Source organism: Protopterus annectens, chromosome 2.part2 (genome assembly GCF_019279795.1).
Source record: "Protopterus annectens isolate FY-2018-M chromosome 2.part2, PAN1.0, whole genome shotgun sequence".
NCBI classification, from domain to species: Eukaryota; Metazoa; Chordata; order Ceratodontiformes; family Protopteridae; genus Protopterus; species Protopterus annectens.
The window spans coordinates 825,540,092-825,565,764 of record NC_056730.1 but is presented as its reverse complement, the minus strand read 5'-3'; positions in this window follow the sequence as shown (position 1 = coordinate 825,565,764).

Below are 25,673 nucleotides of genomic sequence, written 5' to 3'. Positions count from 1 at the left end.
AGAGGAATAATGCTGTTAGAATCCCTTTTATTGTCCAAATCCTTTTTACTTTGCAAAAATAGTTCAATTAGCTTAGTAAGCTCTCCCTTCAAGTCAGCCACTTTGCGAAAATAGTTCAATTAGCTTAGTAAGCTCTCCCTTCAAGTCAGCCACTTAGCTTATTGTTATGGCTAGGCTTGTATAGGCCCTAGGGCCGATAGCCTAGTACCAAATTATGAACCTATGAACCTATGAGACGGTCAACAAAGCAATGGATGTGGACAAAATGATTCACACGTCCTACCTTGACCTGGCCAAGGTATTTGACACAATACCCCACCTGGGCATTGTTGACAAACTCAGGAGGTTATATACAAACCCTTATGTCACCCGGTGTACAGCCAGATGCTTTAACGGCAAGACCTAGGAAGTTAGACTTGGGGAGTCCACCTCTAAAAGGAGGGCTTTCACAAGTGGTGTTGCTCAGGGATCAGTTCTGAGTCCACTCCTTTTTGGCATTTACTTGTCTGAAGTTAAGGCCAATGTCAATGCTACTGGCTGACTAAATTTGGTGATGATTGCTTTAGGGACTGTAATTTAATCTTCTGCCAACATAAATGTTCTCCAGGAAGGGTTGACACAGGCAAACATCTGGTGTCAGAGCCATAGACTAAAACAAAATTCCAAGAAATGCATACTAGTATCCTTTGGAAAGTCATCCACCCCTGGTAACTGTCATATTGATAACAGAATCCTAAGAGTTGACCCAGTAGTCAGGGACTTGGGGACACACATGGGCAGTAATCTAGCCTTTGAGCATCATGTGTGTATAGTAGTGAGAAAATCATTTTATGTTCTGCAACTTATAAACAAAAGTGTGTCATCTAAGTCCAAGGAAGTCATTGTTCCACTGTGTTCAGCATTTATCAGACTTATCATTGAGTACAATGCCCCTTTGGTATGTACCTAACCAGGTATATCCAACAACTGTAATGTCCACAGAGGTTCTCACTAAAAAAATACAGGGCATAAGTAGCATGTCCTATGCAGACCACCTCAAGGCTCTATCTCTGTATTTTGTCTCCTGCAGACTGTTGAGGGGAGATCTATTCTTGGCATACAAGGCATTATTAGACCCCACTCTGATGGACCTCCAGTATATCCACAAAGCAAGCAGCATCAGAATTATCCATTCTAAAGACAAACCTCACCTGTGATATAAATAGGACCTGCTGGAGGGACAGGCACATATCTCAGAGACTACTCCATCTATGGAACAGGCTCCCCATCCATGTGAAGTAGAGTTCCTCCCTAACTCAATTCAAATGTAACTTGGACAACTGAATGAGAAACAGGAAATTCAACCCTGGTTTGGCACATATGTCTCTAATTGACACAGGCATCCTGTAAATGGTTCATCTCCCTGGCCCTTGCTTGTAAATATTTCATCTTCCAAGACCCTGCTTACAATTATCAGGGGTACCAGAGATTGTCAAAGATTTGGGATGCATGGCTAGGCTTAAAAAGGCCATTGTGGTTGTTAGTTTAATATCTACCTGTAAACCTATGAACCTATTTACTGACATCCTGAGAAAGCATTAGAGGATGAAGTATTGCCACTACTATAGTTCATTGGCTTCGATGATAATCTAGCAGATTGTTTCCATAGGTGTGTGGTGCTAGTTGAAGTTGACTGAGCAGATGGACTGTCCTCCATGGACTGCATGTATTACTATTGCTACTTATGCCATTAGTATTAGCAGGTGATGTGGAGAAACCTGCAAACTTAGCTGGACACATACTTTCCTTCCTCTGATTAGATACATTATGCAGTAGTTTCCAGTTCAAAGAGGATCTAACACCCAAAATAACACTATCTTTGAAGTTCGGGTTGAAACTATGGATTCAGTGATAGTCACCTCTCACACTCACCAATGTGCAATGCAAAGTGCATGCAAAGGGTGAAGCCACAAAAAACAGATTTATAAATCAGTGCACTGATTTTTGAACTTAGTAGTCTTTTACATTTAAACTGTAGGCAGCAAAGATCCCTACTTTCACAGAGATGTCTACCTACCTAGATTAGAACCGTGAAACCACTGCTTTACTATAAATCATTGATATGATTAATAATGTTTGCCACCTCTACATTGACATAAGTATAGACGCACATGTACTGAGCTTTGTAATTCTGATGTTTTACATTTAGAGTGTAATACACCTATGCTATCACTCACTATCACATTTCCTTTAACATTACAAGTCTTGATGAATATCATCCTTGCTGATGTTACTATAGTGAAGGCATGTGAAAGTACAAACAAATTTCTGCAAGAGAGCATTGTGTTATTTCCTTTTTTTGTCTGCATTACTTCATTGCTATCCCTTTTTACATGAAGGTATTACACTTTGTAATGCTTGCCTTATTTATGAATGCCTATATTCTTTATATTTGATATGACATACACCCACTTTGTCCTCACAGGTACATAATCTTCTTACAATATTTAACTATAGCATGTATAAAGGTAATCTCCTAAGTCAGTAAATGCATATGAAACCTTCTTAGTAAGACTATACTCAATGACACACCCTCTCTAAGTGTACTTCCTATTAGCAGGTGTAATTATCAAGTAATTAAACATGCTCATCTGCCAATGACACAAAGACAATGAACCACAGATGGGATGTAATATCTTTTATTGGACTGACATAGCTTTTGCAATTACGCTAGCTTTCCAGCTAACATGAGCCCTTTGTCATAAGTGATTAAGTTACTGATGTTAAATATATTGTTTAAATATCCACTTGTGTCCAAACAAGGAAGTACCCTTTGAATTCTAATTGGCTAAAAAAGATTTTTGAAAAATGTTAGTGTGTAAAACATGTAGCTCATGCTGCACCTCAAAGACAGTATGTATGTGTGTGAGAGAAAGTGAGAGAGACAGACCAAAAGTGTAGAACAGGGTCATGACATGCTATAAAATCAAAGTTTGGTGTGATACATTACAGTTGTTCACTGAGACGAGAAAATAACAGTTAGAGAGACTACTCTGCCATTTATTGAGACAATAAATCTCAAAACAAGAGACATGCAGGGAGATTATTTAAATCCAGAGAAGGAAAACAAAAAGTTATAGTTTGTAAACTGTTAGTCTGTCGAAACAAGCTTTGTGAGATTGAGGTTATGTTAATAAAAAATATGAATTAGAAATAATGTACAATTTACAATGATGAGAAAGGCAGGGACTAGCAAGAGAATAATATACAGGATAGGACCCGCGGTGGTGGTGCTGCGGTAGCGTTGTCGCCTCACAGTAAGACGCTGTCCGATTTGATTCTCAGCTAGAGCGTCTTCTGCGTGGAGACATGCATGAATGGGCGTACCTTCGTTGAAGGTTGTGCGTCAGGCCTGGCAAGCCGGTACGTAAAAATGTAAAAATCAACTGCCAATCATTAACGGACCGGAGTTCTGCTGTGGCGACCCCTAACCGGGAAAAGCCAAAAGACACAAACAAACAAGAATGTATGGAAACTGTATGCATTTAGTACACTGCACAGCCTGTGTTTACCTAACTGAGAGAGAGAAAGAAGGAGAAAGGCAGACAGAGAGAGAAAGAAAAGAAAATGGTGTTGCTACATATTATGACATTCTGAAGAACAGCAGAATTGGATAAAGTTGTGCTATAATATTAAAACTGTCTGAACATTTAGACCCTACCTAACTTTAAGTTTATGGTTTCTAGTAATCTGACCAGAATTCCAGACAGTTTTTAACATTATAATAAGGTTAGGTTATTTGTCTTTCTCTCTCTCTCTCTCTCTCTCTGTATATATATATATATATATATATATATATATATTAATATTAATATATGTATACCTTATCAGTGGCGGATCCAGGAATTTGCAAAGGGGGGGGGGGGCGCATTCTGGTTAGTTGACTACCAGGTGAAAGCGGGAAAGTGGGACACTGGGTTTGGTGGCTGTGAAAAGATTACCTTAATAAGCTCTGACATCACGTGTGGAAAGACATCAATTTACATTCAGTTGCACATGAATTTGCTGTGGATATGATAGTAGAAATAGGTAATTCCTGTGCAGCACACAACACATGTACAGGTAGTACAAGAATTTTCAGTGCATGCCTGGAAAAGATGATTGGTTGCCCATACCAAGTCACATCATTCTCCTTCAATGTCATACTGGGCATATGCACTGTTATAAACTTGGAAAGAAACCCTCTGAAATATATGTTATTGTTATGAGAAATAAAATCTATACCACAATCACAGATGTTGTGATAAATTAATTTAATGACTGTACCAAATAACTAAACTCATAAAACTTTCCTAAGCAGGCCGTAATGTTTTTGGATTGTTTACTGTTCGTTCTATGGTTTTAAGCACAATTAATGATCTTTTATTAGTGTTTTCATAACAAAAGTCCTACTTACCTTCGCTCTCCTTTCAACAAATTCTGGAGTGGGTGTGGGAGGGGAGGCAATGCTGCTCTCCAGCAGTTCAAAAATGCCAATGGAAACAGATGATCTGCTGTGGCAGCCCCTAACGGGAGCAGCCGAAAGAAAAAAACTATGTGTGTGTGTGTGTGTGTGTGTGTGTGTGTGTGTGTGTGTGTGTGTGTGTATGTGTGTGTGTGATAAATTTATTTTTCCCCACAGAAAAAAGTTATGCTTTTTTTCAGTTTATTAAGCCAGCAGAGCAAAATTGTTACATTTCCTTTGCATACATACTTAGGTATGTATATATATATACACACACATACACACACACACGCACACACACACACACACACACACACACACACACACACACACACACACACACACACACACACACACACACACGTATATAAATAGTTTGGGCATGTGCAATAATGCCCTTCTAACCTGCCAATACACCAAACAATCATTCCCATAATAAATACCCAAGCTATTTTTTTAAAAATATTTAAACTAGTGCTTGCTTTAATATAATTTAGTTGTCTGTTTCATGCATCATCTCTCATTCCTATATAATCTTCTATGTAGACTCTCTGATGACTGTCTACTACTCTTTGCTAGCCCCAAACATTCTCAGAGGTAGCCATTTCTAAATGCCCTATATACTTGAATAAGGGGTACAAGTTCAGATATTTTAGTCTTTCATCATAACTTAAATTTTCACATACATGAATGCCCTTGGTATATTTTAGCTGTACTCCAGTTTACTACTGCTTGTTCTCTTATAAGGTTTTCATGTTGTTATTTCATATTGTAGTATGGGTTTAATGCAACCTGCAAATGATTTTATCATTCTTTCATTTCCTAGACATTATAAATCTTTATATGCATCCTACAGTTTTATAATCATCATAACCATTTGGTATGATTAAAATACTTAAAACTGCATCTACACATACACCAAGGTCCTTGAATGAATCTACAGCATCAATCACTGTGTGCTGTATTAAATATTTACCCTTCAATTTGTCTTTCAAATATCATTTATTTAGATTTTAATGTATCTATCAACATATTATTCTCCTGCACCCAAATGGTACATTTAGTCAAGTGCTTTTGCTGACGTGCTCTACCTATAACAGATGTAAACCTGCTTGCCTATTTTCAAGTCATCAGTATACAGACTGTAGAACACATCAAATGAAAAAGTTAGATCTGAAAGCTGCAACCTAAACAAGTAAGGGCCTAGGACAGAGCCCTGTCGGATGCCTTGACTGCAAACTAGCGTTTCACTTGTTCAATTGCTGTATGATACTTGCCATTTGCTGTTTGGAAGATGTGCAGTCTTATAATCATTGTTTCTTCTACAAAATTGTATGTGTTGCATTCATAATACATTTCACCAAAAGCCACCGCTGCAGTTTTTATAAAATGTTAGTTCAATTAACAGGTTTACATTTTTACTTAAAAACAATGGCACTTTTATATGCATGTGTGTTACTTTCTCTCTGTATCTTGTGGAGCTTTTCTCCCCAGGCATCCACTAAAAAAGTATTTTCCACTCTGTTAATCTTTCTCAACCAACAAAAGTATAAAAAAAAAAAAAAAGAGCTTCAGCTTTCTATATGTTCTTTACACTGCAGTACATCACCTATAGTTTCTTGACAATCACTTCAGAACCCCACCTACAGTTCCAACCCCTTCTCCATATATGGACCACCCACCTTGATATTCTTCCTATATATACTCTATATCAGCCCACTCCTTCCACTTTATAATCAGACTCTACTCTTCTATCTCTATTCTTACCTCACATTCTTATCCAATTTAGATATGTAGCTTTTGCCTTACCAATAGGTGAAAATTAAAAATACGAAAAAGTATAACTGACACCTTTTGACAGGCCTTGTGAGAGGTTCACTGTGTCTACTATGTACATACTGTATATGTTTGTGATAGGTTCTACGTGAATCTAAGGCTAACTGCCCAGAAGGGTAATTTTAAATCTATTCAATAAGCCAAGGTTAGAATCAAACTCTGTACCTTATGTCTATGAGGCAAAGACTTAAACCATTATTTCAAACCCATTGCCTGGGTGATGTGTTACCTATATTATTCTCGCATGCCAAATACTGTTTTCTATACATGCCCACACAACATGCTTCATATAGTACATCTTCGGATACCCTTAGTGAAATTACTCTGTACATCTTATAAACATGCAAGTGTCATGTCTCTTCTGTAAAATTTTGTATACTTACTACCGCTTCTCCTTTTCCATATCTACACTCAGAGAATGAGCCTGAAACTGATGTACAAGTATCAGAGCCCTACACTAGTTAACAGATATAAATAAATGAACAAACAAACAATCAGATAGATGTACAGAAATTAGCACCATTCATGCCCTGAGACGACCATCCCTTATGTTTTAAGTAACTTTTCCCAATAAACACTTAAACAGCATTGTCAGTCCTGTGGTTTTCAAAGGAAGTGTGTGTGTGTGTGTGTGTGTGTGTGTGTGTGTGTGTGTGTGTGTGTGTGTGTGTGTGTGTGTGTGTGTGTGTGCATGTGCGTGTGTGTGTCATAATCCAAAATTATAATCATAATCCAAAAACAATACCCAGGTATTACCTTTACAGTTAATTTCTAAATTTCTTGTGCATTAGGAATTTCACATTTAGGACATTAAATATTCCATATGTCTTTCAGTGCATGCATTTCCAACCCCTTGATTCAGACTATTGGAAAGTTGAAACTGTTTAGATTGTGCCTGTATTACAGTTCAATCTATTTCCATAAATAGGAGCAGCACAGTGTTAATGTTTTGACTACTGGTAAGGGTCATCCATTACCCTTTCTATGGTTCTGAAACATGCAATTTAACTTAAGGACAACTGCAAGCAAAGTACTTTTATTTTATTTTGCTGTTTATGTTGAATGAAGGCAGCTTACATTTATTTAGTTTTAACTGCTTAACTGATAAGTCCTATATGAAACCAATCCCCTAAAAATGATATCAATCCAGCTGTTTTGAGTAATTTTCTTTCCATGTTAACCTTCAAACACACAGAGGCCGACATATTCCTTTTTATAGGTTCATAGGTTGGTACTAGGCTATCGGCCCTAAGGCCTATGCAAGCCTAGCCATAACAATTCCCTGGAAATTTTTTCCCACAATATTTACTTCTCTGGGCCCCTGTCTAGCAGGGTGACTGACATGATCCCCGGGGTGAATTTCCTATCTCCCATCCAATCATCAAGGTTCCTTTTGAAGAGGGCCAATGAGGTGCTCTGCTTGGGCAGTCTATTCCAGAGTATGGGGAGTCTCTGGGTCAGGAACCTCATTGTGATGATAAGGTTTAGATCCCTGGAGCATGTGGCTCTGAGGGATTGGGATTTCTTTAAGTGGAGCACGTCCAACAGCTCAGGGTTTGACATGGCCTTGTATATTAAGCAGAGATCGCCTCTGAGTAGACGATATGCCACAGAGTATAGCTGGAATTTTTTTAGACGGTCAGCATATGGCATCTGATTTAGGCCTGTGATTCTTTTAGTGAGGTATTTCTGTGGCCTTTCCAGCTGTTGCAGATGTCTTGTGAGGTACATACCAAATGGGGCATTATACTCTATAATGGGTCTAATGAGGGATGAGTACAGTGGGACAATGACCTTTTTTTCTGGATGAAAAGTTCTTAGTGATGAGGAGTGCCACATAGAAGGATTTCCTGACTGTTGTGGTGATGTGGTTATCGAAAGTGAGACCACTGTCCACTTGTGTCCCAAAGTCTCTCATCACACTTTCGATGTTTAGTGTCCTGCCACCTATGTGGTAGTTCATGGGTACATGTTTTTTTTCCAAAGGGGATAACTATACATTTCTTGGCATTAAGCTTGAGCCCATGGCTCTGGCACTAGGCATATGTTTCTGTAAGGCCCTTTTATAGAATATCCACACCATTTAAGGACAGTAATACCCCCCAATACATTGGATTCCTTGTGTAAGTACATTTATTCCACAGATAGACATACCCAAAATAATTAAAAACATACAGTAGAGCTGAAACTCCCTGATTAGGAATTGAACCCCTTAACCATTTTTATACTAACCAAATCGCTTATAAACTGGGGACTCTCCTTGGGACCTGCAGGGAACTGCTGTAGCCGTCTTCCGAGAAAGAATCAAAGCAAAACAAGACAATGCAAAATAAATGCATAAGATGGACAATTGGATTTATGGGTCATCTAAAGGCATTTCCTCATTCAGTCATTCACTTTGTTAGTTAATGTGCTCAGATCAATTGAAGTCGTAAGATGATATCAGACATCAAACAAATCATGGCACCAAGAAGCAATAAGGACTACTCGCTAGTCCAACACTAGCAGAATAGACAATATTATAAAGAATTCAGCTGGATATCAGACATGCTAATACTAACAGAATATAATGGCACTTCAGGACAGAAATAACAAAGCAAACACTAACTAGACTGACATTTTTTTAAATGCAAGTTTTGAATATAGTGCTGTGCTGGCGTCTATCACAGTTAACATGCTGATGTGTGCTTCACCACCTAACCTGAATGAAGCATTGTTTCCCAGAATGAGGATTTGAGAATTGTCTGATATTGGGAAAAGTGAACCACAGAAAACTAAACAGAAAAGAACTGCAGCAATTTGAAACAAAGTGAAATAAACTGATTTAATGGTGGGAACTGGTGGCACATGGGTGTGTGCATATGCTCGTCTGTATCCGTATGAGGGCAAGTGTACCGTACTACATGTCAAATGCACAACTTTTACAACTGTCTTAAGAGCTGGAATAAGTAACTGTGAATGATTTTAGATGAATGGGTTAAGAAATGCAGCTGTATGAGCTAGCATTTAATTGACATCAGAATACATGTGGTATTCATTGACACACCTGTCTCTTAAGTTAAGAGTCTTAACAATGGCAAATGTCAGTGGTCAACATCTCCTTTCAAGTCTCCCTTAGATGCTTAATGCCAGTAGAATCACTCAGTCCCTGGTGACAGCTCACCTTCTCTTGGTCCCCACTCCTTCAGTCTGTTTCCCTCCCCCCACTCGGAAAAGACTCAGGGGCCGACTGCAGACTCTGTTCTAAAAACTGTTGGGAATGAGTAGTAGTGTTGATGTCAGCCATTTCAAAGGTTAACTTATTCCCTAGTAGCAGTAACAACATGGTATGTAACCGCCGGCCTTAGGGTTTGAGTTCAAGGGATGTGGGACAGCCTAGCTGTGACATTTGGGCAATGCCTACTTTACGTGCTGGATATTAAAATAACTTTGGAAATTAACTAGTCTCGATTTGTGCAAATGCATCTGAATCTGTTTTTCTAGCACAATTGGAGTGCTATTCATACCCCGCTTATTTGGTGCCTTGAAAATTGGTGGTGTCAAAAGAATTAGCACATACCTCAAAGTAGATCTCCCTAGTAGCAGTAGTTATAAGTCGTTTCAAACGACAATTTGTCCAGCTATTTTTATTTTAAAATTGAACAAGATTGTTTGTCTTCTGACAACAACACAATGATTACTGACAGCTCTCACCAACGCACCTAAATTACAAGAGATGCAGTTGGTTGCATCTGATTGCAACCTCCAATCATCTCTGATCTATGTATTTGTCATGTTGGTGACAGGATTCTTTGGAAAGATTGATTGTGACTTCCAAAAAAAGTTGGGCTGGCGCGATTTCCAAAAAAAAAAAAATTGAAAAAGGGGCCGGCGTGCACCCCTGCACCCATGCCTAAATCCGCCACTGCTTATTATAAAGTTTATTTGCATTTGCATCTATTTATCCTCTATTCTGGTTTAGGTTATATATTATGATCATTTATTTGTATTTCTTCTTTTTCTCTTTTCTTGCTGTACTCACAGGTGAGGCTGGTGCCAGTACTACGGAATTACTACCACCTGATATTAGAGGATCAGTAACCTCTCTTGATGATGGAAGTGATGAACAGGCACAGTTTGGCATTGCAGAGCATATGTCTGACACAGAGGATGTGGCTCCCTTATCTCCTTCCCCATGTGTGGACACAGTCAGCATACCTATACATACCCATGATATGGAATCATCTGAGACTGGAAAGGTTAAGGAGGATACACTTAAACATGTATTGTGCTTACCCCAGTTGCAGTGCTGGTGAAATCTTCCCCTAGCCTTCATGAGTGTGAAGTACCACAGACGGGTGTTGGTAGAGATACCCAGAAGAGGCATGCGTTCAGCCCTCTACCTGATGTTGGTGTGTCAGTATCTGCCACCCAATATATGTGCAAGGCCACCATGGAGGCACGGGCAATTTCCACCAGGATCTCAGAAGAGAGTGTATGAGTACTTCATGGCATATATTCTGATGTGTGATCATGCATGGACCATGTGTGAGACTTCTTGGCCTGGATGAATGACACACTGGACTATGTAGTGTATGTTATGGAATGTCTGCTGTGAGAAGGCCAGCATCCATGAAGTCAAAGAGTGATACATAGTAAAGATGTTAGCCAAAGTGGCCATAGTCATGGCCAAGCCATATCCTACTCCCTGAGTGGTGTTACTTTCACTGCCCCATCAGTAGTGGAGGAGTCCACATCCAGACACTGTAGACCACAGGGTAATGGTTATGGACATAGTCATGATGAGAGCTTTTCCAGAAGACATTGTTTACATTCAGCTAGCAACACAACTTCTAACCAGGGCCATAGAACTTGCAACGCAACTTCTGGCAGAGATAAATCATTTGGTCCAGGGTGGCAACAATGAATTGAATCCTTGAAGAGCCAAAACATCAGTCCAAGATGCCAGGATGTAGTACAAGCACAACTGCTTTAGCTGTGTTCCTGCAGACCCACACACAGTATATCTCATATTGTCCATGCCACCTCACACATACACACAATGTTTCTTTAAAATTGACTTCTTCAGTTTGGAGCTATTGGCCCTGAGAGTGCATACTTGTTCTGACCCTCATTTCTCACATTCACACACATACTCTTCTTTTCTGTCAGTCTTATCGGTTCATAGGTTCATAACTAATTAAAGGCTATCTTCCCCTTTGGTATATTATAAGTCTAGCTAATTTTCCTACCAGAGGTGAGAATCAAACCCTGTGCCTTCTGCTTGGGAGGCAATCACCTTAACCATTATACAGACTTCCAACCCACAAAAGGAATTGAAGGTTTCCTGACCAGGAATCAAATCCGGGCTGCGGCAGTGATAGCACCAAACCCTAACCACTATACCACCAGGGACTCCCCTCACACGGTCTCAAAGGATCATGAAATTAGAATTAAGAGGGCAGACAAGGATGGCTCAATGGTTAATGATTGGAAAAGAGATTATATATCCAACATGACAAGTTTGTTGGGAGATTCACGTTTTTATGTAAAAGTTGACAAACGTGTCATCAATAAGGCTAATAGACACATTGACTTTTGGTTGTATGAAAAATTGTTGGAAGGTGTAATAACAGATAGAATGTATACTTATTTTTCACACCAAAACCTAAGATAGCAAAACTATTTTGTGTACCCAAATTCACAAGAATATCAGATCACCAACTTACAGACCAATAGTATCAGCCCCTGCTTTAAAAATTAGAAGCAATTTCTAAATGCATTGTTAACATTAGTTAAACAAATGTCATCTTTTATCAGAGATTCTTTTGATTTTTAAGAAAAAAGTCACAGGTTGTAGTGGAAGAAAATTATATATTGGTTAGGGCTGATGTCAGTTCTTTGTATATGATCATTCTAGATGAAGTAGGCTTGGAATGGACATCATTTATGCTCAATAAAAGCAGGGACTATACTGTGGGAGAAATCAACTTTTTGACAGAATGTATAGATATGGTATTAACCAACATTTTTTCTGTTTTTAAGGGCTCTTTTTTTCATCTGCAAATTTGTTCATGTCATACTGTGAGATGTACATTTTATTGATTTATAGATGATTCATTTTATATGGAGCGAAGGTGATAAAGCTTTGAAAGAAATTTTAAGTGATATTTATTTACCAGGAAAGTCCGACTTGAAACAAAGCCAATTTTCAGCAGAGGCCCAGGGAGAAACACTCCAGATGCATGTGTTTGAAATGTGGGAGGAAACCCATATGAATGCAGGGAGGACATGCAGACTCTGCACAGAAGGCACTCCAACCAAGAATCGAACCAGAGAACCTCTTGTTGTGAGGTGACAACAATACCACTGCAACACTGTGCTGTCGGATATTAACCAGAGTACAGAATTTTTCAAAGTTGTAAGCCACTACCAAAAGGACAAGATCCATTTTTAGATGTAGAAATTTACAATAAGGAAGTGAACAAAAAATTGCATTCCACAATTAATTATACAAATGTTTCCAGTAATGCTGTTTCACATTACAGTAGTATGCATCCAACATATTTGAAACATGACATCAAGGGACAGTTTGTTAGACTTAAGTGACTAAAAAAGGATTTAGAACAGTTGTGTATAAAAGGTACCCAAATCCAATCATTAACAAAATAAAGGTAGAGGTAGACAAGGGGGAGAATGGAAACCATGATAGTAATACAAGGAAAAAGATTTGGACAGTTTCCATGCCATTAGTGCATTCTTTGGGCAGTGAAACTATAAAAACAGTCATTAAAAACAGTTGATATTTAATGCTCATTTGGACATCATTACAATTACAGGTTCAGGACCGTCATTCATCAACTAGAAAGGCAATTACATAAAGAACATCTTAGGAAAAAGAAAACGCATCTACTGAAGGTAGTAAAAAGGGTACTTTCAAATGTCAAAATTCTTTCATGTGTAGATATATAACTGAAAGTTCATCATCAGCTTCTTTTGGCTGTTCCTGTTAGGGGTCGCCACAGCAACTAGATTGTTTAATGAAATCTTGGAAAGTGAGAGGATGCCTGAGGAATGGAGAAAAAGTGTCTTGGTACCGATTTTTAAGAATAAGAGTGATGTGCAGAGTTGTAGTAACTACAGAGGGATTAAACTGATCAGTCACAGCATGAAGTTATGGGAAAGAGAAGTGGAAGCTAGGTTAAGAAGGGAGGTGATGATTAGTGATCAGCAGTATGGTTTCATGCCAGGAAAGAGCATTACAGATGCGATGTTTGCTCTGAGAGTGTTGATGGAGAAGTACAGAGAAGGTCAGAAGGAGTTGCATTGTGTCTTTGTGGATTTAGAGAAAGCATATGACAGGGTGCCTAGAGAGGAGTTGTGGTATTGTATGAGGAAGTCGGGAGTGTCAGAGAAGTATGTAAGAGTGGTACAGGATATGTACGAAGGTAGTGCGACAGCGGTGAGGTCAGCGGTGGTAGTGATGGATGCGTTTAAGGTGGAGGTGGGATTACATCAACGATAGGTTCATAGGTTCATAGGTTCATACTTGGCTATCTGCCCTAGGGCATTTATAAGCCTAGCCAGAATGTGTTTGGCTTTTGCCACCCATTTTAAATTTATTTTGCTATGCCCTTTTTCGAGGTTAGTATACTGTGCCTCTGTCTAACAGTGACACAGAAGTGATACCCGGGGTAAACCTACGATCTCCCATCCACTCATCAAGATTCCTCTTGAAGAGAGTCAATGAGGGACTCTGCCTAACCTGGACTGGGATTTTATTCCAGAGTGAAGGGAGCCTCTGGGTTATGAATCTGTCCCTCCAGCATGTCCTATTTATTTCAGTGCTGAGGTTCAAGTCTCTCGAGCACGTAGATCGATGGGATTTGGATTTTCTGAGGTGCAATATGTCCATTAATTCCGGGTTGGACATGGCTTTATACGTCAGGCACAGATCGCCTCTGAACAGGCGGCATGCCACTGAGTAGAGCTGGAGTTTATTTAACCGGGCAGCATATGGCATCTGTTTGAGCCCTTTGATCCTCTTGGTGAGGTACTTTTGGGGTCTTTCCAGTTGCTGCAGATGTCTGGTAAGGTACATCCCAAAAGGGGCATTGTACTCAATTATGGGCCTGATGAGGGATGAGTAAAGAGGCACGATGACCTCCCCTGATCTAGATGTGAATCCCTTCATGATTAGGTGGGCTATATAAAATGTTTTTCTAACCACGTTGGCCACGTGGTTGTCAAATGAGAGATTGCTATCAACTTGGGTCCCCAGGTCCCTAATTACTTCTTCTGTACTTAATGGATTACCACCTATGTGGTAATTTGTGGGCACTTTGTTTTGCCAAAGGAGATGACTATACACTTTTGGCATTTAGCTTGAGGCCATGGCTCTGGCACCAGTTGTCTGTTTCTATGAGGCCCTTTTGGAGGATGCTTGTGTCGGCTGGAGAGTCGATTATGGCGCCCAGTTTGCAGTCATCTGCGAACTTGGTCAGCCACAGTCCTTCCGTGTTGGCCTGTACCTCTGAGAAATATATACCAAACAAGAGAGGTCCCAGGACTGAGCCTTGTGGGACGCCACTTGTAACTGGTTTGGAGTCTGACATGGCTCCAGCAATTCTAACCATGTGGGTTCTGTCCTTGAGCCAGTTTGCAATCCATCTAGTGACATAGGGGTTTATATTTAAGCTGGTGAGCTTATCTATAATGTCCGAGTGGGGTATTGTATCGAAGGCTTTTGCGAGGTCCAGGTAGGCTGTGTGGACCACCTTCCCCTCGTCAATGGCCTTGGTGACTGTTTCAAAGAAATCAACCAGGTTTAAGAGGCAGGTTCTGCCCTTAACAAAGCTGAACTGGGTAGGATCCAGTGTCTGTAGGTCCCCAATATCTTTATTGATGAGGTCCATGATGATCCTTTCCATAGCTTTACAGACCAAGCTAGTCAGGCTTATGGGGCGATAGTTTCCAGGATCCGTTGAGGCACCACCTTTATGGAGAGGGATCACTGTTGCTGTACGCCACTCTTTGGGCACAAATCCTGTAGTAAGGCTGAGATTGAACAGTAGTTTTATGTTTGGGTTTAGCTCTTCTTGGAGTTCATGTAGGACGCAGCCGGGGACACCGTCTGGTCCCATTGATGCTGTGTTTTTTGCTTTGGAGAGGGAGGCTCTTACCTGAGCATCTGAGATGTCAGGGGGGCAGCACTCTGCTGGGATAGATATTTGCCCTTTTGGTGGGGCGGGGGAGTTTGCACTGGACCTGTCAGCTAGGATGTTGGCAATGTCTGTGGGTTCAGTGTATTTTTTGTCATTTTGGACTAATTCTGAGAATATCTGGGAATTACCACCCAGGTTCCTAACATAACTAAAGAAAGCCTTGTGATTATCCTTAGTGTCCTGTGCAATTTTTCTCTCGAAGCTGGCCTTAGACAATTTTATGAGTGCCCGTAGTTTTTTGCTAATACTGATCAGGGATGCCTTCCCTTTTTGGGATTTTGCTCTATTATTTAGTAGCTTCCTCCTTCTATTGTATAGTTTGTTTATGGCTGGGGTCCACCAGACAGGACGTCTGCCTTTGGAGGATTGGGTCTTGGTTTTATTTGGGATCAAATGATCCATGCATTCCTGAAGGTGTTCATAGAATGCGTTTATAAAGGATTCTGCGGTCTGAGCCGTATTTTCCACAGGCCCGGGGGCTTTGAAGGATTCCACCTCGGTTTTGAGGAGTGTGAAATTTGCTTTACCGAAGTTTTTCACTGTGGTTTTCTGGGCAGGGGGTGGGGTCGGGATGTGAATATCCAGTGAGATTAGTTTATGGTCTGATCTTACCAGTGAGGGATACACTTCTGGTCTGGAGGATAGAGTCCCCATGTTGGTGATGATCAGGTCCAGTATGTTTTCCCCTCTTGTGGGAGTGGTAACAAGTTGTTCCATAGCATTTGAGTTTATAAATTCTAGGAACCTTTGGGTTAGGGTATTGGAGCTAGAGTAATGCTCCCAGTCTATGTTTGGGTAGTTGAAGTCGCCCAATATAATGGTGTTTGGAGAGACCTTCATATTTTCCAGTGTTCTCAGGAAGGCCGAGTGGGGTTCCTGGGTTTGGGAGGGTGGTCTGTAGCAGGCTATAAACTGGAAGGCAATTTTACCCACTGTTAGTTGCACATGGATAGTCTATGATGCTTCGTGCTTTGCCACCAACCTGGAGGTGTGGGTATCTTTGATGAATATCGGTACTCCCCCTCCTTTTGTGGTTCGGTCCAAGTTTTGGGGCCGAAAAGCATGGTATGAGGTATAACCTGGTAGTGCTGGGGTGCTCTCGGGAGCCCTGAACCAGGTTTCTGTTACTGCACAGATATTGTTGTTCTCCATGCTAAGGAGAGTTTTGAGTGCGTGCATCTTGAGGTTTAGACTTCTGGCGTTGAGTAGCATTACTCTTAGTTTCTTATCCCTTGTGATACCTATGGAGGTGGGTTTGTCTTTTGAGCCTTGCCTAAAAAGGCACTATGGAGGTAGCAAGAGCCTTTGCCAATATCCGAAAGCCCAGGGGTGACAGGTGCAAGCCGTCCCTAGCGAAGCATCGTGGCTCTTGTCGAGCATATCATCCCAAGCTGACAGGCATTGGATCCCCTTTGAATGACACCAGTACTTAAGCCAATTATTGAAATTGATCATCTTGTCTTCATATTGTGGCATCATTCTTGGTGAGGGTAAGATGCTACTCAAGGTCAGGGTCATACCGGCCTGGGCTACATGCTCAGAGAGCTCCTTTATGTCTCTTTTCATGTAGTCCAGCGAGGTACGTCTCAGGTCATTCACACCAGCATGGACAATGACTGAGTCATATTTGTACTTGCCTTGGATTGACCTGAGTGCTTGTGTTATGTGGTGGATCCTAGCGCCCGACAGGCTGCTCACCGTGACCCTCTCCTTGCTCAGCCTGGTGAGCGGGACGTCAGTGTGCCTGACGATAGAGTCACCTATTACAAGTGTATCAGGTGTGTTGTTTAGTCTTAAGGGCTGTGACTGTTCGGCACACTGGGTTTGTGAGATATGTGTTGCACGTGTTTTGTTTTGGGGTAGCGGTTGCTTGGGTGTCTGCTTTGGAGGTCTCTGCTTTTTAGGCAGATCTTTATTTAGAGCCTCCGAGTATGTTTTTGTGTGATTATGTGTTTGGTTTGCTGTCGTGGTAGGTCTATGTGAGACTGGAATTGTAGTGAGTGTGGTTTCCTTCTCCTCCTGACTGGTTATGCCAGTACTGAGTTGAGAGAGCTTAGCCTCCAGTTTGGCTATATGGTTGCATCTCTCACATGTGTTGGAATTTGTTGGGAGGAGGAGAGTGTTGACTGTGTACATGAGGCTGTTGTAACATTGCCTCAAGATTCCCAGATTCACCAGCTGGACCGGAGAGGAGATTGACAACTGACCTTTGGACATGCTAGAATAATATTGGGAATTCCTTAATAATTGAAAACAAGGGCCAGTGGGGAGTGAGGGTGTAGTGCTTTTAATTTTTAGTGCTGACTTATATAATTGCTTTAGTGAGCAAGTGCCAGGTAAAGTGCAATGTGTTTCAGGTAACTTAAATGCAAAAACGACAAACAGTAACTTTCTTTCAAGTGAAACAAGGAAATAAGTATAGTAAGCAATGCAGATATCACTAGTGATCCACAGAAGCACTGAGAAGCTGCGTATTAGGTGGAATTAGCGTTCCAGGGAAATAACAAGCAAACAAACAACAAGCATATTAACAAAGCTAGATTCAGCAGGCCTGGATCTAGTCTATGCTACAGCAAACAAGGTGTACCAATTTCAGTAAGATACAGTTCAAATATTCAGGCACTGTAAACCTTTAACCAGAAATTCCCAGCTCAGAAGGGCAGAGTCCAGCCTCTTCTCCCACAAGAGTGCAGACCACGAACCTTCTTATTGTAAAATAACTGGCCTGAAGCCCAAGTGCTTAAACCAGAACTAATATACTTTAAGAATAACAGACACTGGGCTCTCAATCAGCAGTTCCCAACTTAGAAGGATGAAAGCTACCTGTCCTGCCACCACAGTGCATGCCACAAACCTTCCTAATGTAAAACAACTGGTCTGAAGCCCAAGTGCTTAATCCAAAAGACTTAGAATGATAGCTACACTTTAATCAAGTTACTACCAAGCAGTAATAAATACAATTGAATACTTTAGAGAATGCCTGGATTAGTGCTCAAGTTACACAAACAAAGCTATGAGCCCTTTCTTATTTGCGATGGTGATGGATAGGTTGACAGACGAGATCAGACAGGAGTCCCTGTGGATTATGATGTTTGCAGATGACATTGTGATCTGTAGTGAGAGTAGGGAACATGTGGAGGAGACCCTGGAGAGGTGGAGATATGCTCTAGAGAGAAGAGGAATATTGGGCAGCAGGACTAAGACAGAATATATGTGTATGAATGAAAGGGAGGATAGAGGAATGGTGAGGATGCAGGGAGTAGAGGTGGTGAAGGTGGATGAGTTTAAGTACTTGGGATCAACAGTTCAGAGTAATGGTGAGTGTGGAAGAGAGGTGAAGAAGAGAGTACAGGCAGGATGAAACCATTGTATTGCGTGTTGGTCTAAACCGATGGTTTGTAGGGTATTGAGCAGTAGCTGATGGTTGACCATATCGAAAGCTTTTGAGAGATCTAGGAAGAGTGCTAAAAATAGTTTGCTGTTGTTACAATGAAGATTGATGGCATTAGAGAAAGATAGAAGAGCCGTGGTGGTACTGTGGAATGGCCTAAAGCCGTGCTGAGAGTCAGCGAGCTTTCTGTTTTGAATAAGAAAGTGCATGATTTGTTTGTGTATGCATCTTTCCATGATTTTAGCTAGTGGTGAAAGGATGGCTATAGGTCTAAAGTTAGATAATTCTGTGGAACCTCCACCTTTATGAAGAGGTATAATGTGATATTTTCCATATTGCTGGGATGGATCCTTCTGAGATGGATCTGTTGATCAGAATAGAAATGTGAAGTGCTATGGCATCAGCTGCTTTTTGAAGATATTCAGCTGGGAGGTAATCAGCAGCTAGTGTAGTAGGTTTTAGCTTTTTGAGTAAGATCCGGATCAGATTGGTAGGTATGGTTTGAAAGGTAAAGGTGGGTTGGGTGCTGGGTGGATCAGGGCTAGATGTGCCAGAGCTGGTGTTTGTGTCCGATGGAGTGAGATGGGTAGCTAGAGACTGGATAGTTTTAGTAAAGAAGGAGATGAAGCTGTTTGCAATTTCTACAGGGGATTTATCAAAGGCAGATGATGGGGTAGGAGTGGTGGAATGGCCTAGGTTGAGAAGATTGTTAATTCTAGCCCAGAATTTTTGAGGTTTTAGCTGATAGTTTTGTTGTAGGAGGGTGTAGTGATTTTTTTTTGTCTAGAATTACAGATTGTTTGGTCTGATTCCTTAGCTGCAGGTATCTTACTTGGTCCATAGGGGCTTTGGTAACATGCCACCTGGCCCAGGCATTGTTTCTTAGTTTAATTTTGTTTTTTGTTTCTTTAGATAGCCACGGTGCAACTGTGGCTTTTACACAGATGATATGGGTAGGAGCATGATGGTTAAGGATAGCAAGAAATCTGGTATTGAAGTACTCAACTGCTTCTAGTAATGGGAGTCATTTCAAGACATTCAAATTACATGCTTTGAGTTCATTTTGGAAGTTGTCAAGGTTAAAGTTCCTGACATTTCTTATAGTTTTGTAGGTGGGCTGGTTGGGAATGTCGGCTTTGAGCCTAATAATATAGGTAAGGCAGTGATCACTTAGATCATTGGGTAATGTACCTGACTTCTACTTTTGGGGAGGGCTGTTAATAAGTATCCAATCAAGGATACTATCTTTGACTTTATTTTTGCTAAATCTGGTGGGGGTGGAAATGATCTGAGTAAACCCATGGAGGTTTAAATGGGTGGAGGGAGTTTCAGGTGTTCCAATCAAAGTTAATGTCCCCCAAGACAATGGTTTCCTGGGGATAGTTAGAAGCTAGCCTATGTAAGATATTTTCTAGATTATTATCATTCTTGCCGGGTGGAATATAAATGCAGACAATGTATCTGCATTTATTTTTGCTGATTATTTGTTTGGTGATGAAAATTTCTGCATTGCCCAACTGGAGTGGCTGTTGGGTGGAAATTGTTATTGTTAGGGTAGACTTGTATAGTACAGCTACCCTGCCACCTTTCCTGGAGATCCAGTCCAGTCTAAGGATGTTGTACTGTGGGGGGGTTATTTCATTATCTTTGGTTATTGGTTTTAGCCAGGTTTCTGTGAGGCAGAGGATATCAGGGGAGTGAACAGCTAAGAGTCCATGTAGGCTATGGATCTTGTTGTTTAGGCTTCTGATGTTGAGATGACAGACCAGAAATGAGTTTGGCACTCTATCAATCTGGGTAGTATACATTGGGATGTTAGATGGTGTGCTTGGGTCTACTGTTGTGGATGGGCCAGGGTTGGTGTGGATGTCTCCATCCTTCATAAGATTAATTTTTAAGTTGCTTATGAGTCTTAAAAATTTGTAGATGATTTTTTCATAGCTTTTGGTTTTTAAGCTAATGTAGTGGTATTTAGTCTGGTGATGGTAACTGAGGGGTGAGGAATTAGGAGAGGGGGTGGTTATGTTGTGGATAAACATTAAATGCTGGGTTAGTGTCTGAGAGTTTGGGTATTGGATTTCAAGATGCTGTATATATTCATAGGAGCTTAGGTGATAAGGAATGAATAGCAGGTGTACTAAGGGTAGCAGCATTAGTGTTTTAGCTGTAGTCATAGTAAATTACTAGGGTAGGGTCTGTATTGAGTGTATTTGGTGGACAAAAGATTACAGAGAATAGTATAGCTATGGGTGGGTTAATATGAATAGTGGGGTGGATAGAGGGTGTATTATTGTGCTAGGAGTTTGCTGGGTTCTAGGAGCACATGTAGTTGGTTAGCTAATTAAGGGGGCGTGCCAGTGGTGCTATAAACGTAGTACTACTTGGGGTGGGTGGCATATGAGGGCAGGGTGGGGCACAAAGCGAGCAAAGCGAGTGGAGTGGGGCTAAACCAGTAAAGCAGATGCCTGGAGGCAGCATGTGCAGGCATGAGTTACAAGCACACTTTTTTGTTTCTTTTTATATCCCCAATACTCTGTTCCTCAGCCCTACTGTTAAATGAGTTACAAGCATGTTTTTTTGTTTTTTTTTATATGCCGAATACTCTGTTCCTAGGCCCTACTGTTAAAAACTACACAGTTCCCTGCCTACTTCTCAATTTACAATGCAGAGAGCTTGTTTTCCAATTCCCTTTTGTAGCACACTTGTTTCACTTAGTTTATTGAGAAATGCACTGTTTGGAGGTGCAGAGCACACTACGCTCATCTGTTGAACAGTAGAAAGCATGCTGTTTTTACCTTAATTGAGGTAGAAAAGAGGCTACAGGAAATTCTAACCCTTCCAACCTAATGCTTATCAGCATAAACAGATTACAAGCTGGAGTTATGGGGACATTCACCAGTGCTTTTTTGGTCCCAGTTTGTTAGGTTTACAGGTGGCAAGGTATTTTAGAGGATATTGACCTTATTAAAACAAGTTTTGTGGTAGGGGAAAGTCTTCCGTACTTGTTGTTATACCCGGAATGACCCTCTATGCTTTTACAAGCCTTTCAGGGGGGTGGTGAGGTAGGAACACCTTATTAAAACAAGTTCCATGGTGGGGAAAGTCTTCCATACATGTTGTTATTCCCAGAATGACCCTATATGCTTTTACAAGCCGTTCAGGGGGAGGGGAGGTAGGAACATCTTATTAAAACAAGTTCCATGGTGGGGAAAGTCTTCCGTACTTGTTGTTATTCCAGGAATTACTCTATATGCTTTTACAAGCCTTTCAGGGGGAGTGAGGTAGGAACACCTTATTAAAACTAGTTCTGTGGTGAAAACAAAAGTACCTATTGTTATTCCCAGAATGACCCTATATGCTTTTACAAGACTTTCAGGGGGAGGTGAGATAGGAACACCTTATTAAAACAATTTCCATTGTGGAGAAAGGCTTCTGTACTTGTTGTTATTCCCGGAATGACCATATGCTTTTAAAAGCCTTTCAGGGGGAGGTGAGGTAGGAACACTTTAATTAAAACAAGTTCCATGGTGGGGAAAGTCTTCCGTACTTGTTGCTATTCTCGGAATGACCCTATATGCTTTTACAAGCCTTTCAGGGGGAGGTGAGGTAGGAACACCTTATTAAAACAAGTTCCGCGGTGGGGAAAGTCTTCTGTACTTGTTGTTATTCCTGGAATGACCCTATATGCTTTTACAAGCCTTTCAGGGGGAGGTGAGGTAGGAACACCTTATTAAAACAAGTTCCGTTGTGGGAAAAGGCTTCTGTACTTGTTGTTATTCCCGGAATGACCCCATATGCTTTTACAAGCCTTTCAGGGGGAGGGGAGGTAGTAACACCTTATTAAAGAAGTTCCGTGGAGGGGGAAAGTCTTCTGTACTTGTTGTTATTCCCGGAATGACCCTATATGCTTTTACAAGCCTTTCAGGGGGAGGTGAGGTAGGAACACCTAGAGAGGGGATATAATTATTAGTACTATACCAACAAAAGAGTTAATCATTCACACATTCAGTATACATGATTATCAAACAGGTCCATGTGCACCTTTTAGTATTAGCAAACAGCAGCACTCTTTCCAATATATCTGCCTTAAGGGCTCAGTTAATATTCATTATTTCTGTCCCTTATCAAAGCTACACTACTATATACTACCACACTTATATTAGTCATGGAGAAATTAGTGTAGACATTCAGCCAGATTTAAAGCTGTGAAGAAAGTGTAGTATCCAACTGGTACAATGAGAACAAGATAAAGCTCACATTGTTACTGGCCGGAGGTCAGGACTGATTTGTGAGAAAAAGATCTTACCAGTATGCCACAGACTTACGGGGAATGGCAATGATTCTTTAAATATTATAATGAATAACAGAAAAGAATGCTAGCCACTGATAAAGACACTAAAGAAATTAAAACTTACTCTTTTCAGCTCATTAAGAATTTTTATTATCGTGAAGTGAAGCATTTGAGAATTTAGATCCAGTATCTGCATTTGTAAGGCTTTTAGCATCCTGAATGAAACTGAGAGAATGCATTTTAATACAATAACTTGAAGTAAACATCTATTTCAAGTACTTAGAGGACAGACAGATGCTGGGATTCAGAAAAGCTTGCCATTAGAAGGAAGCCTTGACACTGAAGTTTTCCCGCATCCTATTAAGCCTTTCTGCATCTTAAGCTGCCCTACCACTGAGGTTTTCTTCTTGCAGGGACCTCAGTTTAGGGGGCAGTCTCAAAGGTGGAGCTCCATGATAATGTAGCTGTCCAACAAAGCATCTAGTGCTAATTGATCTCTCCTAGAAATGGCAGTGGCTCCCAGTTTGCAGAGGCTGAGTAATATAGATAATTTGATTCACAGAAGTTCAGCAAAGATATGGAGTAGGAAGTATGCTAGTGTGTGTGTGTGTGTGTGTGTGTGTGTGTGTGTGTGTGTGTGTGTGTGTGTGTGTGTGTGTGTTTGTCTGTGAATGTGTGTGTCAGTGTGTATAGGGGAGTGAATGAAGTTTCAAATATCTATGCATATGTGCTTGTGAGTCCGCTAGCGTGGTTTCATAAGGTGTTGAGGTAGGTAATAAAGAATTTATATGTGTGTGTGTGTGTGTGTGTGCGTTTGCGTGCGTGCATGTGTGTGTGTGTGTGTGTGTGTGTGTGTGTGTGTGTGTGTGTGTGTATTGGAGTGTGCATGTGGGTAAATGGGTTAGTTGTTTTTTTGAATGCAATCAACTACAGTAAGACTTCTAATTGATTGTGTGTGTGTGTGTGTGTGTGTGTGTGTGTGTGTGTGTGTGTGTGTGTGTGTGTCTGTGTGTCTGTGCGTCTGTGTGTGTGCATGTGTGTGCATGTGTATGTGTATGAGCATGACTGAATGCCAATTTGATTTATGTCCCACTAGAGTATACTTCTACTGTGATAAGGTCTGACAGCTCTACAGTGGACTGATTCAAAGATGTGCTAATAATCTGATAATGAGGTCTTTCTTATCACTGCCATAGCTGTCTCTGAATTGCATTTTTTACAGTCTTGGTAATTGACCAATCTGCGGGTGGGTACTAGGCAGCCTTTTTCAGAATCCTGGGTATGGAATCTATAGTAAATAAGCCTCCAGCAGTCGGTAAAGAAACATAAATAACATCAATGCTTATCATTTCTATTTAATACTATGCATTTAATTATATCTGTTGTCAGATTTTTAACAACAACACAAATTAAACTTTGTGAGTCATCAGCATTAGCAGATTCCATGGTTACAAAATATATCAACTTGCCCAGGACTAGCATCCAATAAAATGTTCACTATTTTATACCTAATAGTCAGTTCTTGTTAATGAACCATGAGATTCATAAACACAGAGTGCAGCAACACACACTAGCTATGCAAATTAATGTGTACACACAGTTCAAAAACAGGATATATGCAATGGAGATCATGGATATGCCTGTATATATGAAAATGCCAGACGAATGGCAGTGCTCCAGGTTTGCTCTTTTCTCACAGTCATCACAAGGTGTAATTCATAAACACTCTGCCATCTGTTGCCATGACTGTGGGGCATTATACATTAACATAATATGTTAAAAAGAGGATCCAGTGTAACAAATATTCCAGTTAGCTAGTACACTACTTTATCAGTGCTGAGGCTGGAGACTAACTTTAGCTATTTTAGCAGGCTAGCTTGCACCACACAGTAATTGGATAACTGCTCACAAAAGTAACATTTTTTGCACTGCATGTTGCTGATCTGACAAGTAATGCTTTGCAATGTATCACAGAAGAAGAAGAGTGTAATGTTTGCCAAGATAACACAATCTGAGGTGTGGGGGTCTGGCTACATATTTTAGGTAGTTGTGTCCAGCCTATACACAATAGTTACTGGGAGTATGAATCATGGACTATACTATTTTGTTTCATTTGTGTATCTGCCAGATATCTAGCACCTTCAATATATACAGCAGACTTACCCTGCGTATTCCATCATTCCTTAACCTTTATGAATCATTTAATAGTCTGGAATGTTTTGATGAAACATGCTAGACCTACATAAATGCAGACTACGTTCATGAATGGAACTCAATGTCTTTATACTATTTGCCATCTTTTTATATTACCATAATCAAGGACTGGTTACATTTAAAACATTTAACCCTTGATCTGGAGTATTTCTCCCTGGGCCTCCACTGAAAATAGGCTCTGCCCTAGTTAGACTTTCCCAGTCAACAAATGTTAAGTAAAAAAGTAATGCTAAGCATACCTATCAACTGTCTAGA